Source organism: Hemiscyllium ocellatum, chromosome 5 (assembly GCF_020745735.1).
Source record: "Hemiscyllium ocellatum isolate sHemOce1 chromosome 5, sHemOce1.pat.X.cur, whole genome shotgun sequence".
NCBI lineage: Eukaryota > Metazoa > Chordata > Chondrichthyes > Orectolobiformes > Hemiscylliidae > Hemiscyllium > Hemiscyllium ocellatum.
Genome location: NC_083405.1, coordinates 9,540,058 through 9,553,529, shown reverse-complemented (window position 1 = coordinate 9,553,529; position 13,472 = coordinate 9,540,058). Strand labels below are relative to the sequence as shown.

General features: G+C 45.7%; 1 long non-coding RNA gene across 2 annotated transcripts; it reads left to right on the top strand.

The window, feature by feature from the left end:
• The first annotated feature begins 406 nt into the window (after nt 1-406).
• Nucleotides 407-13,173, top strand: LOC132815619 (uncharacterized). Of its 2 annotated transcripts, XR_009644679.1 has the most exons (3): nt 407-745; nt 6,709-6,774; nt 7,797-13,173. It is a non-coding gene; the product is annotated as an uncharacterized LOC132815619 (long non-coding RNA). The 2 variants fall into 2 exon arrangements; XR_009644680.1 differs by lacking the exon at nt 407-745 and having other exon boundaries at nt 6,686-6,774.
• Nucleotides 13,174-13,472: the final 299 nt, after the last annotated feature.

The following is a 13,472-nucleotide window of genomic DNA, read 5'->3' as shown; positions in this document are numbered from 1 at the left end:
TCGCGGTGTTTGTACAGCAACTGAGGAGCTGCAGCATGAAGCCCAATTCCTGCCCAAAGTCATGGAGAAACACAGAGGTATCCACAATCCAATACATCCGTCTCCATATCAAATACAGCATTAACGTTGACCATAACAGGATGAAATTGGCCGAGATCACAAACAGTAAAATGATGGATTTTTTTCGGTTTCTCATTTCTGTGTCAGACTGAGCGTCCCCATTGGTGTGAGCGCGGAGTCTCCTGCGGGCTCTGCTGGTCACTAAAATGTGTCTGACGGTGAGAACATTGAGCAGCAGAATCAGGAGAAATGGGACACCCGGGGTTAGAATGTGGTGGAGGAACTCGATTGTGACCCAGATACTGGAGGATAGAACAGCGAGTGTTACATCACAAAACCAGGGGGCGTTCCCCAGCCAATACCGAGCCGTGAGCATAAAATACCAGGAAATGTTCTTTAAACAGCTCAGCACAGTCACTGCTCCCAGAACCACAGCCGCTGTTTTCTCACTGCAATATTTACTTTTCAGCTTCTGGCAACAAATGGCCACAAACCGATCAAAGGTGAAAGTGACGGTGAACCAGACAGAGCAGTCAGTGGCTGCATAAAGCAGGACGGCGTGGATATTACACACGGGGACGGAGTACACCAGGAAATAAAACTGTTCCCAATAAACAATGGGAATGTGTCTCAGGATCAGGTCGAGGATAATGACCAGGAGATCCGCCGCTGCCATGGCCCCCAGGTAACGTCTGACACATGGAGACAATCCACAATCTTTATAAAGCAGGACGTAGATGGTCACTACGTTAACTGTGAGGAAGGAAAACAAACCCATTATCCATCAGCCTGGAGGCAAAGGGACCCGTTTGATCGGGGACCCAGTGAGATTTTCAAATGTGTCCATGTATTCAGGGATTTATTAAAATAATTGGAGCTGGAATAACAAATGGGAAGTTCGGAATTACTGATAAAAATGTGACATAAACCACAAGAAACCCTCCCTCCCCAAACACAGTGACACATCCATAAGGACAGATGGTTTCTTGAACATTCCCAGACTCGAGAGCAGACACAGGTCACTCCTTCCCAGTTCCTAATATGGAGGGTGGAAACGTTGCTGTCCTGAAGGATTCTCTCCCAGTTTCCTGAAGACAGACGGAGTTTGGGAATTTCCTGTATTTTGGTCTAAATTGTGGTCGATCCTGTGTCGTGAAGAAATGTAAACGCAGGGAAAACGTATTCCCCCCTTTAACTGCCTGAGGGGCCTTCGGAACAGTGTCTCCTTCTCCCTGGAACGGGATCTCTTCCCTCGGGATCTTACCGTTTGTTCAATTCACTGACGTCCGGCCGTTCACAAACAAACAACGTCAGGGACAGAACGTTCCGGGGAATGTCAGTTATAGAATGTCAGGGACAGAACTTTCCGGGGAGCTCCGTGACCTGTCCATCACCTTTCCCCCTATCCACCCCACCATAATGATGTACTGTGCACAGGTTACATATCCATCCAGCCCGTGGAGCTGCACTAACCACATCATTGTATTATCTATAAACCTCAACCAGACAGTCTGACCAGCACAGAGACCTGTGCAGTGTTCACCCGTGAATTAATCTGTAACCCAGGAGCGGTTACCCTCACAGCATGTAGGGCTGTGTACAACACACCAGTGCATTGATCTGTAACCCAGGAGCAGTTACCCTCCCAGCATGTAGGACTGTGTACCCCACCCCAGTGCATTGATCTGTAACCCAGGAGCAGTTACCCTCCCAGCATGTAGGACTGTGTACACCACTCCAGTGCATTGATCTATAATCCAGGAGCAGTGACACTCCCAGCATGTAGGACTGTGTACCCCACCCCAGTACATTGCTCAGTCACACTGTGTTAGATCCCTGCCCAGTGTGGGGAAACTTGCAGCCCATGCTGGAAGTGACAGGACGTACAGCTCACACCCATTTCCAGCTCCATTTCTCCATTGTGCCATGACAAGGGGGTGCTGTGGGTGTGAACATCACTGACAGGGAGAGATGGCGGGGGAATCAGTTTAAATATCACCACATGGGAGGGGTTTGGGGTATAGACAGAGAGGGGGAGACTGAGAGACAGTGTCATGGACGGATGTGTTCCCTGGTTTCAGAATGCTGAAACCTAGACACTTCGATAACATCCTGTAACATGAGCCAGTCTTCCCAGGAAAGATGGGAAAAAGGGAGATTGGTGTGAGGTGAAATGTTGGAGAGTTTTGGATGAGCATTTGTTCTACAGCTTTGTAAATGGGAGTAGTTTCAACAGAATCTCTGACTCACTGAGCTGATTCTAACAATAATTTGCCTCGGTGTCATTGTCACTGAGTGTGACAGAGAGATTATCTGTACGAGGGCAAGCTAGATTCCTGGTGCTATCTTATCTAACACAACTCATTGACGACCCCCCACCCCACCCCCACACCCACTCCCACCATGGTGTTCCTGTCATTCAGTACCAGCCCGATTCCCCCACCCATCATGGCTGGAGGGACTCACAGTCGCCCGGGTGCCCCTGGATATTCCGTGATCCCTGGCACTGGTGCTATCTTTAAAAGGCCAATGGGCACACGGCTGACCTTTCTCAGCTTGGAGCTGCCCTGTACAGTTTACCCTCAGCATGGCAGATCAGGGGCAATTACACCACAGTTTGTCGACAGGGGCACGGCGGTCCTGGTGGATGGGCTAGTACAGAGGGGGACCATTCTCTTCCCAGAGGGAGCCACTTCACCAGACCCACCGAGCATGGTCTGTGCTCTCCACCCAGCTCAGTGCAGTATCTGGGGTCTGAGGAATTGTCCAGCAATACAGGACACGCATCAATAACCTTCCCCGCTCTGTCAGGATAAGGGTCACTGTATTCTCTGTGCTCCCTCACACTCACGGTATATCTGTCATAGCACCGATCCCCGAATAAGGCTAATGATCCAACACTGTCTCTGCCACATGCAGCACCTTCTCTCTCTCTCTCTCTCTCTCTCTCTCTCTCTCTCTGTCACCCGTCCACTTTACCCCCCACATCAATTACACTGCATGGATACAACACTGCCGACAGACTCCCTCTGAAAACCTCACGATTAGCCATTATCTTCACCTGCACCAGCACTAACAGCAGGGCCACCCACCCCCACCATCCCTCCCTACCTTTCTCCCATTTCAGGAGAAACAGCCTGGAATAGGACAGAAAGGGCCAAGCCGGGTGGTGGAGTGCCCGATATCCGTTCCCTCACCCCCTCCCCCCGCCATGTGGGGAGGACCCTGGTAGGAGCCGGAGAGGACCGGGACGCCTCGTGTGGAGATTCTGAACCATCTACGTCACACCGACCGAGTAAGGAGCAATGTTCAGTGAGGGGCAATTCTCACTTTAAACCCACTGGCAGCTCCGTTTCCCCCCGGCACAACTTAGAAGCCGTGGCCCTGATGCCATCTCCCTTCTGTGCCGAGCTGGTACAAATGGAATCCCCACGGTCTCGGGGGGCAGGAGGGTGGGCTCACAACACATCATCACCACCACCTCCCAGGAAGAGAGCACGGAGACTCCCTCCTACACCTCAGATGCTGAAACTCATCTGTGAGAGTTACTGCTCTCCCCACTGTCCTGATATCTTCAACAATCTGTGCTCATATACACGCAGCGCTCTCTGTTCCTGCAGCCCCTTTATAATGGTACAGCCTGTTTTAAACTGTCTTTCTTTATCTTTCATACCAAAGTGTATCACCTCACACTGCCCTGCGTTGATCCCCGTCTACCAGCGTGTCACTGTCCTGTTTGAGTTCCACACTGTCCTCCATATACTTTACAATTCTTGCAGGTTTGGTACCATTTACAAACATTAAGATTGTCATAGTGTCACAGTCCCCATGAAACAACTGAAATCCTGCCCCACACACAGGAGTGTGAGCAAGTGAAATTCTGATATATTCCCACGGACAGAGTCGAATAATGACATGCTGTCAATGGAGCAACAAAAGTCCTGACATATACGAGACAGAGTAGATGAAATATTGACAAACCACAGAGCAAGAGAAATCCTGATAGGTTCCACTTATCTATATTCATCAGGGTATAAAATGATGAAGGTGAAAGTGTGTACTGTACCTTTAAGAGAGAGTGACTGCTGCTCTGAACTGAGAGCTGAGAAGTACCTGTGATATGAGAGGATGGCAGACCCAGAAACAGTATATTGCCGTAGAGCTGGAGTCGGGTTATAAGCAGTTAAGAGATAGAGGGTCTCTTTCAGTTCACGTTCAGTGTTAAAAACTACATGTTCTGATTTAAACAGTGGAATTTGGGAGTTCTCCCTCACTCATATTTTAACAGTTTATGAGGTGAATTGAGCATTTATTTATGTTTAGTTTAAATTACCAGATGAGCTCAATGTTGTGTCCTAACAATTGCTGTGTGTGTATCTGTGTGTATCTGTGTGGGGCAGGTCTGGAAGTCTCTGTGGTGCTGAAAATGATGCAATGCCACCCTCTGCTGGCCTCCACACGCCACTGCATGACATTGGCTGAGGGTGAAAACCAACAGGGATCCATTCAGAGAGGGGGAGGGAGAGGGCAGCTGCTCACAGCACCATCCAAACTGATGTCTTATCCATGTACTGATCTAAATGTCCTTTAAACGTTGTAACTGTCCCTGTTTTCACCACTTGATCTGCAAGTTCATTCCACACACAAGCCAGCTTCTGTCTAAAATAATTACCTCTCCTGACTTTTGCGAATCTTTTATCCTCAACTTTAAAATATCCCTCAGGTTTGAATCCCCAACTCTAGGGTAAAGACATCAGCCCTTCAACTTATCTGTACTCCACAGTATTTTATAAATCTCTGCAGTTACCCCTCCATCTCATACTGTCCAGTGAAAAATGTCCCAGCCTATTCAGCCTCTCCTTATAGATCAATCCCTCCATTTCCAGCAACATCCAGGTTAAACTCTTCTGAACCCTCTCCAGCTTAATAATACCAAGATCAATAATATCAAAGTGAATAGTCAATGTATTTTATAAGGGGGTAGTGGAGACCAAAACTAGAGGACATAGTTGTAAGGTAAGAGGGGGAAACATTTAAAAGTGACCTAAGGGTCAGCTTTTATATCCAGAGGGTGGTGTGCCTATGGAATGAGTGGGCAGGATGTCCAGACTGGACACAGTATTCCAGAAGAGGTCACACCAATGTCCTGTACAACCACAACATGACGTCCCAATTCCAATACTCAAAGGTCTGACCATTGAAGCATATATAAGATGCAACTTTTAAAGAATTATACCTGATTGCCGCGGTCTCTGTTCTACAACACTGCCTTATACGTTTAATTGTATAAGTCCTACTCTTGTTTGATTTACCAAATCCAATACCTCGCATTAATCCAAACTAAACTGCATCTGCCACGCCTCGGCCAGTGAGAGATATTCCCACCTTCTCACCTTCCCCGTTTACTTTTAAAATGCCCCCCCCCCCTCCAGGAGGCCTGCACACTCCGGCCTTGATTTTCACAAAGACCCTGAGCTTGGTTTGCCTTGTGTGGTTAGGGGGAGGAGGGACGGATTGCAGACACAGTCAGTGGGGAGGAGAGGCTAGCCAATGATCAGTGGCCTGGTATCATTTCATGGTTTTAGGCAGAGGGCAGACACACGTGAGAGTTGGGTTCTACTGGTCGGTGTTTTGGGACTAGAAATTATGGTCTTTCTCCGTGTCTGGTGTTCAGTAATAAATATCTATTTGAGACCCTTCACTGGGCAGAGTATGTCTGCAGGATTCCTTTCCCTAATATTGCAGACTACAGATAATCGCGATTAAAGATGGTCATAGTTAATTTCGATCTTGCACTTGTTTAACAAAACAAAATGTTTGTGTAGCTCAGTAATGGTAACCTGATTATAATAAATCCACACCGAGCTGAATGCTGCCCCTTAAAATGTGACCCAAAATCTGGGTATAGTAGTGTAGTGGGTAGTGTCCCTGCCTCTGAGTCATGGCTCTGGGTTTGATTCTAATTCCTGAAATTGTTTGGTAGTGTTCCTAGCTCTGGACCAGAAGGTGTGGATTCATGTCCTGCCTGTTGCAGAGGTATGTCACAGCATGTCATAACAGGCTTATGGACAAACACACAGGAGAACAATGTTACAGCTTTATGGGTATTGCCGAGTGGTGCTCGTGTCCCTACCTCTGGGCACAAAGGTCTAGGTGTAAATCCCACAGAAGGGTCTCCTAATATATCTGAACAAACTGATTAAACTGGTTTTAGAATTGTGACTTGATGGAGAAAGATCAGGTGTCGGTGTTGAATGTCAGCATTTCGGCCCGGGATTATTGAAAGTACAGCCATTCGTGTTGATTGGAGTCACATTTCGCAGCAGGAAAGGTTTAGAAAATCAGAACGGTCATGGATAGGGTTTGTAGTCAAGGTTTTTCCCCAGGTTAGGGGCATCCAAAACTAGAGGACATTGGTGGAAAGTGAGAGGGGAAAGATTTTGAAGAGGCCTAAGGGGCACCTTTTCACACAGAGGATGGTGTGTGTGTGGAATGAGCTGCCAGAGGAAGTGGTGGAGGCTGGTACAACTCCATCATGTAAAAGGCATCTGGATGCTGACAGACCTGCCGAGCTTTTCCAGCAATTTCTGTATTTTAAACAAAACATTCATTTTAACATAGGTATCTGTGTTAGCTGTTTGGATACAGAATTGGCTGGCCAACAGAAGACAGCGAGTGGTATTGGAAGGAAAATATTCTGCCTGGAAGTCAGTGGTGAGTGGTGTTCCACAGAGCTCTGTCCTTGGGCCTCTACTCTTTGTAATTTTTTTAATGACTTGGATGAGGGGATTGAAGAATGAGTCAGCAAGTTTGCAGATGACACAAAGGTTGGAGGTGTCGTTGACAGTATAGAGGGCTGTTGTAGGCTGCAACGGGACATTGACAGGATGCAGAGATGGGCTGACAGGTGGCAGATGGAGTTCAACCTGGATAAATATGAAGTGATGCATTTTGGAAGGTCGAATTTGAAAGCTGAGTACAGTATTAAGGATAGGATTCTTGGCAGTGTGAAGGAACAGAGAGATCTTTGTGTGCAGGTACATAGATCTCTTAAACTGGCCACCCAAGTGGCTAGGGTTGTTAAGAAAGCATATAGTGTTTTGGCTTTCATTAACAGGGGATTGAGTTTAAGAATTGTGAGATCTTGTTGCAGCTGTATAAAACTTTGGTTCGAACGCACTTGGAATACTGCCTCCAGTTCTGGTCGCCCTATTATAGGAAAGATGAGGATGCTTTGGAGAGGTTTCAGAGGAGGTTTACCAGGATGCTGCCTGGACTGGAGGGCTTATCTTATGAGGAGAGGTTGACTGAGCTCGGACTTTTTTCATTGGAGAAAAGGAGGAGGAGAGGGGACCTAATTGAGGTATACAAGATAATGAGAGACATAGATAGAGTTGATTGCCAGAGACTATTTCCCAGGGCAAAAATGGCTAACACGAGGGGTCATAGTTTTAAGCTGGTTGGAGGAAAGTATAGAGGGGATGTCAGAGGCGGGTTCTTTACACAGAGAGTTGTGAGAGCATGGAATGCGTTGCCAGCAGCAGTTGTGGAAGCAAGGTCATTGGGGACATTTAAGAGACTGCTGGATATGCATATGGTCACAGAAATTTGAGGGTGCATACATGAGGATTAATGGTCGGCACAACATCGTGGGCTGAAGGGCCTGTTCTGTGCTGGACTGTTCTATGTTCTACGTATTCTGATTGCATTAAACATTTTATATTTTAATGACGCAGGGACATATAAACATATTTTCAAATCGACCGAGACCATTTTCTGCTCAGGGTATGGCTCTGTGTATGACAGCAGCAATGATGCACCGACATGGAACAGGGAATGTGATGGAGACATAGTTTGGACAATGTACAAGGAGACCTCACATGGTCCAGTTTGGGAGAGACTGACATTATTGTGCGATTCAACTCAGAGAGGGAGGAAATGTCATCTGCCCGAGAAGAAACGGCCCATTGCACTCTCTCTCCTTCATTATTCCTCATCACAGTAACGTGTACGAGCTAAAACAAAACTCTGCTGTCATTGTTACCATTCTTATTTTTATAGTATCCCTGCAGTGTGGAAACAAGCCCTTCGACACAACAAGTCCATACTAACCCTTCCAAAGAGTAACCTTCCCATGCCCTTACAGTTACCACTGACTCGTGCACCTAAAGTAGAAATGGCTGAACACTATGGACTATTTGACCAATCCACTTGAATTATACAGCTTTGGGCTGTGGGAGGAAACGGAAGCACCCATCAGAAGCTCACACAGACAAGGAGAGAAGTTCCAAACTCCACGCAGATAGTCGCCCGAGACTGGAATTGAACTCATGTCCCTGATGCTGTGATGGAACAGTGCGAACTACTGAGCCACTGTGCTCACCTGGAACCTCCTGCCAGCCTAATGCAAAGGGAATTCAGCCAAATCCAACTCTCCCAGGATAAAATCCCCTTGCTAGCAGCTGTGTGAGTAGAATATCTTCAGAAGCAGAATCACATTTTGGACAATCTCGCAATTTTTCCTTTTGTCATTAGTTACACTAATATTTGGACAAGGTTCTGTCAACGTGAAATTGCAGAGATTGTGTTTATTGTGTGTGTGTGTGTGTGTGTGTGTGTGTGCTTTAGAATGGGAAATATCGAATCTTTATTTGCAATATCCAAACACTTTGCCATTCATCTTTCCATCATAGTTGGAGTAACATTGCTCTGGATCATAAACGTGCTATTTGAGCAGATGTGTTGTTTTAGCAGATTAAAGAAACTAGGCTGACTTGTTCCTAAAACTGATCCTGACCCAGTCTGAGATCAGTATCACCGACATATCACCGACCTGGTTACATTTAACATTTGTTGAGAGCAGTCCAGGAGTGAGACTAGAAAAGGGACCAGTGAGCCTGATGTCGGTGGTGGGTGAGTTGTTGGAGGGAATTCTGAGGGATAGCATTTACGTACATTTAGGAAGGCAAGGACTGATGGCTTTCTGCATGGGAAATCATGTCTCATTAATTTAGTTGAGTTTTATGAAGAGGTGGCAAAGAAGATTGATGAAGGCAGTTTGTAGACATTGTCTATATGGACCTCAGAAAGGTATACATACCATTCTGATTGGTCGACAGATTAGTAAGTTTCTGTCACATATGATACAGGTGAACCTAGTCACAATTGGCTTGAAGGAAGAGGGGTATTTTTCAGACTGGAGGCTTGTGAGCAGCAGTGTGCTGTAAGAATCAGGACTGAGTTCACAAAACATTTCATCATTTATGTAAAGGATTTAGATGTGAACATTGGGGCCATAGTTAGTAAGTTTTTCAGACGACATCAGAAAGGTGGTGCAGTAGATTAATTCAGAGTAGAACAATACAACAAATAGATGGGACAAAGGGTCAAGGAGTGACAGATGAAGTTTAATTTAGATAAATACGAGGTTACGCATTTTGGGAAGGCAAATCAGGGCTGAAATTATACACTTAATGGTAAGGGCCTGGTGAGTGTTGAGAAACAAATGGACATAGGGCTGCAGGTACACTGTTCCTTGAAAGTGGAGTCGAATGCAGACAGTGCGGTACAGAACACATTTTACACATTTGCTTTAATCAGTCAGAGCATTGAGTACTGGAGTTGTGGTGGCATGTTGCATCTGTACAGGATGTTGGTGAGGCCACTTTAAGAATACTGCGTACAACTCGATTGTCTGCAGAAAAGATTTATGCAGATGTCCCAGGACTGGAGGTTTGAGCTTCAAGGAGAAGTTGATTAGTTTGAGGTGTTTCCCCCTGCAGTGTTATTCTGAACAGCCATGTTCTGCTCCCCAGGGTAGGGGAGCCCAGAACAAGAGAACATAGGTTAAAGGGGAGAGGACGAATGATTTAGAAGGGACCTGAAGTTAAATGTTTCGCACAGAGAGTGGTGTGTATACATAAAATGCTGTCAGAGGAATTGCTGAACGCAGTTGCAATCACACATTTAAAAAATATCTGAAAGAGGAGTGATATTGGCCAAATGCTAGCAGATGGGACTGGATCAGATATGATATCTGATCGGAGTGAACAGATTGAACTAAAGGGTCTGTTTACGTTCTGCATGACTCTCTGATTGTATAAGAGGAATGACGAATAATTCTTAAAGTACCTTTCAAATCAGAATCCTCTTCACTGGAAGTTTATTGTGCCTCGATGTTCACATTGATTGAAAGTAGCGTTAGTGAAATATTCGACGGAGAACTGAGTCATGGATAATTGGGACGCAGACAGGAAGTTGGAGCTGAGACCACACCCTGATCAGCCACAATCTTAGTGCCTGGTGGAGAAGGTTCAACGTATCTAATGACTCACTCCTGTCCCTCAATCCCATGTTCCTGTGTTCCATTCAGCCCATTAAACTTGTTAGGCAGGAGCATTTAGAGGCTACTTACTTCTATAGAAACAGAGGAGATCATTCGGCCCTTCAAGACTGTCCCACATGCTTTGAGGTGATTTGGGAAATGTAATTGTAAAACCCAGGCTGGGTATGAAAGAGGCCCCTCATCTCTCTTCACACGGCTTCCCCTCTCTGAAACTTGTGCTCCATTTGTTGGTCATGTTGTAGACCCAAATTCACTGAGAATACCGCCCCCATACCTCACCTAGGGATGGCTCACAAAATCCTCCGGTCTCCCTGCCTGCTACATTCAAGAACAGAACATTCATGAAAATATCAGCCACTAACTTTCCAATAACAGAATGTGAGAACATCTGAAACAGGGGCAGGTCGTTCACTCCCCAAACCTGCCTTGCCTTTCACTAAGATCGTGACTGATCTGCTCTTGGTCTCAAATCCTCTTTTATACCCAATTCCTCACAGCCCTCACCTCTCTGACAGGTCAATATCCATCTACCTCCTCTTCAAATACTTTCAGTCATCGAGCTCCCCGAACACTGTTGAGAAGAGAAATTCTGACATTCACTGCCACCTGTTTGAAGAAAACCCTTGCTGCGCCTATACCATGGCCTATTGATATGAACAAAAGAGGTTGACACAAGGGGTCAGATAAAAATGACTGGCCCAGATATCAAGGCTTCTGTTGACATCAAGGAGCTTAACAAAACTGGACATAATGCGAGTCAGAGAAAACTCTCTAGTGTTTGGGGTCAAACATGGCACAAAGGAAGGTGCGCATCATCTCAGTCCTGGGTCACCTCTGTGGGAGATCCTCAGGGTAGCTTCCTCTTCACAAACATCTTCAGCTGCTTCATCAAAGTCTCCCCACCCCGGCCCTCCCCACCATAAGATCTGAAGTGGCGATGGTCACTGAGGATTCCACAATGTTCAGAATAATTTGACGCCCCCGTCAGCTTCTGAACTGGACTGTGTCCATGTGCAGCAAGACATGGACTCCATTGAGGCTTGTGCTTTTAAAGAGTCCGTAACATTCATATAAAGGACTGTCTGACACTGCACATTGCCACAGCAAAATAAGAGATCATTCCGCACCTCACACTGGTTTCACAGGAATATGAGGAAGTCGTTCAGCCCATTGACACTATTGGAGAAGAACAGGGACAGCCCATTCAGTGCCTCCAGCATATTACTCAGGAGGAGAAGGATTCTAGGGTGATGGGCCACACCAGAACCCCTCGACAATATTTGAAGGCGGTAGTCTAGACTCTAATGTTTTCTTATTTTAAAGAAAATGTAAAGTGTCTGTTCCAGGTGCAATGTGACTGGTCAAACAACTCCGTATGAAGCATAACACCATTTACTTAAACACAATAGATTTAAAAAAACCAAAAAGAGCAATTTAGAATAACGTAATTATATTGGACAAGTCAACAGAATAATAGATCTAGAAACTGTTACTAATGAACTGTTCCAATACTGGAAAATCACATGAACACAGCCCTTGGAAAAAAAGGAATATTCAGACATTGAATGACACAAACATTTCTACAATTTACGATTTAAAAACAGCACCAAGAGAAAATTCATAGAGAATAGCTGCCAGGAGACATTCACTAAAGCTTTCAACTCAGTGGAGACCCCAATAATTTCTGATGTTACTGAGGAACCAAAACGCAGAAATCCTAATCTGTGAGAGCTGACCATACCCATTCCATCTGCATTAAAATAAACCTAAGGCCTCACTAGTTGTTTACTCAAGTGGTCCTAACTAGCCAGCTTGGTAACGGTCATTCAATCTCTCTCTTAAAAGAAACCAGAACAAAATAACCTCTTAAAGGTGCAGCATCATCACACTAGTCAGCACATCGAGCTGTCATACAGGAACCAGGGATAACCAGTGAAGCCCTTGGCCCTGTCCAATCGGACAGGGAGGAAGCCAGTCAGTCCCTTGAGTCACTTATACAGGAACAGTAGGAGGCCATTCCCATCTCAATGCACTTACACAGGGGCAGAATGAGGTAATTGATGCTGATTCCTGACGAACGGCTTATGCTCGAAACATCGATTCTCCTGCTGTGCTTTTCCAGCAAACCACTGTCTACTCCGATCTTCAGCATCGGCAGTCCTCATTGTCTCCTAACTGATGCTCTAACATGATGAACAAGTGGAGCAGAGGCTGCACAGACAGACTGCTCCACGTTGTTTCTCGTAGCTCCGTCTGTCATGATATACACGTGGGACTTTAACGCTGTTTTCTAGTGGTGAGCAGGGAAGCCATATGTCTTGTGTGAAGTCACAAGAAGGCACCTTTCATCTCCGAGAAGCCAGCCTGGTGTTCTCTATGTAGGGTGGAAGCTGGTGGGAATGGCTACCTGTTTCAGATGGAAGGTATTGTGGCTGCTGTTGGGGATTGTGAGTAACATGACGTTCAGTACGGGTTCACACGTCGACTGTACAATAACGTGGGGAGAGTTAATTTAGGCATTAAACTATTAGGAAAGTCACGCTAGACTGATGAATGGACTCTCTAAGTTCAAATGATGCTGATCTTGTTCATGTTGATCTTGTCTAGTGCACGTCCTGTTCAGTGTAACCTGTATGCCTTACTCTGTCCAAGTCTATTTCTAACCTACGATCTGTCTGGCCATGTTTACTATGATCTGTTTCCACTGCTCATAAATAAAGTGTTTCCCTGTATTGAGGTACACGTGACAATAAATCAAACCAATAACTCCTGGGTAAAGTATGGAATTTCTGTTTTAGAAATAAGAGACCCCTGCCACTCCTCATGTTTCAGCATCACCATTTTTTCGTCTCTCACACTCTACAGGTTAAACACTCAGTTTCTTCACTCTATCTGCATGTTACCATCATCCGTGTCTGTGGTACGGGAACCATTCCTTACAAAGGAGATCAAATCTGTACAGAATGCCTCAAATGCTCTCTCAGCAAGGTTCTACAACAGCTGAAAGATGGCTTTACTTATGTACTCGAATCATCTTACAATGAAGGACAGCATGCCATTGACTGCA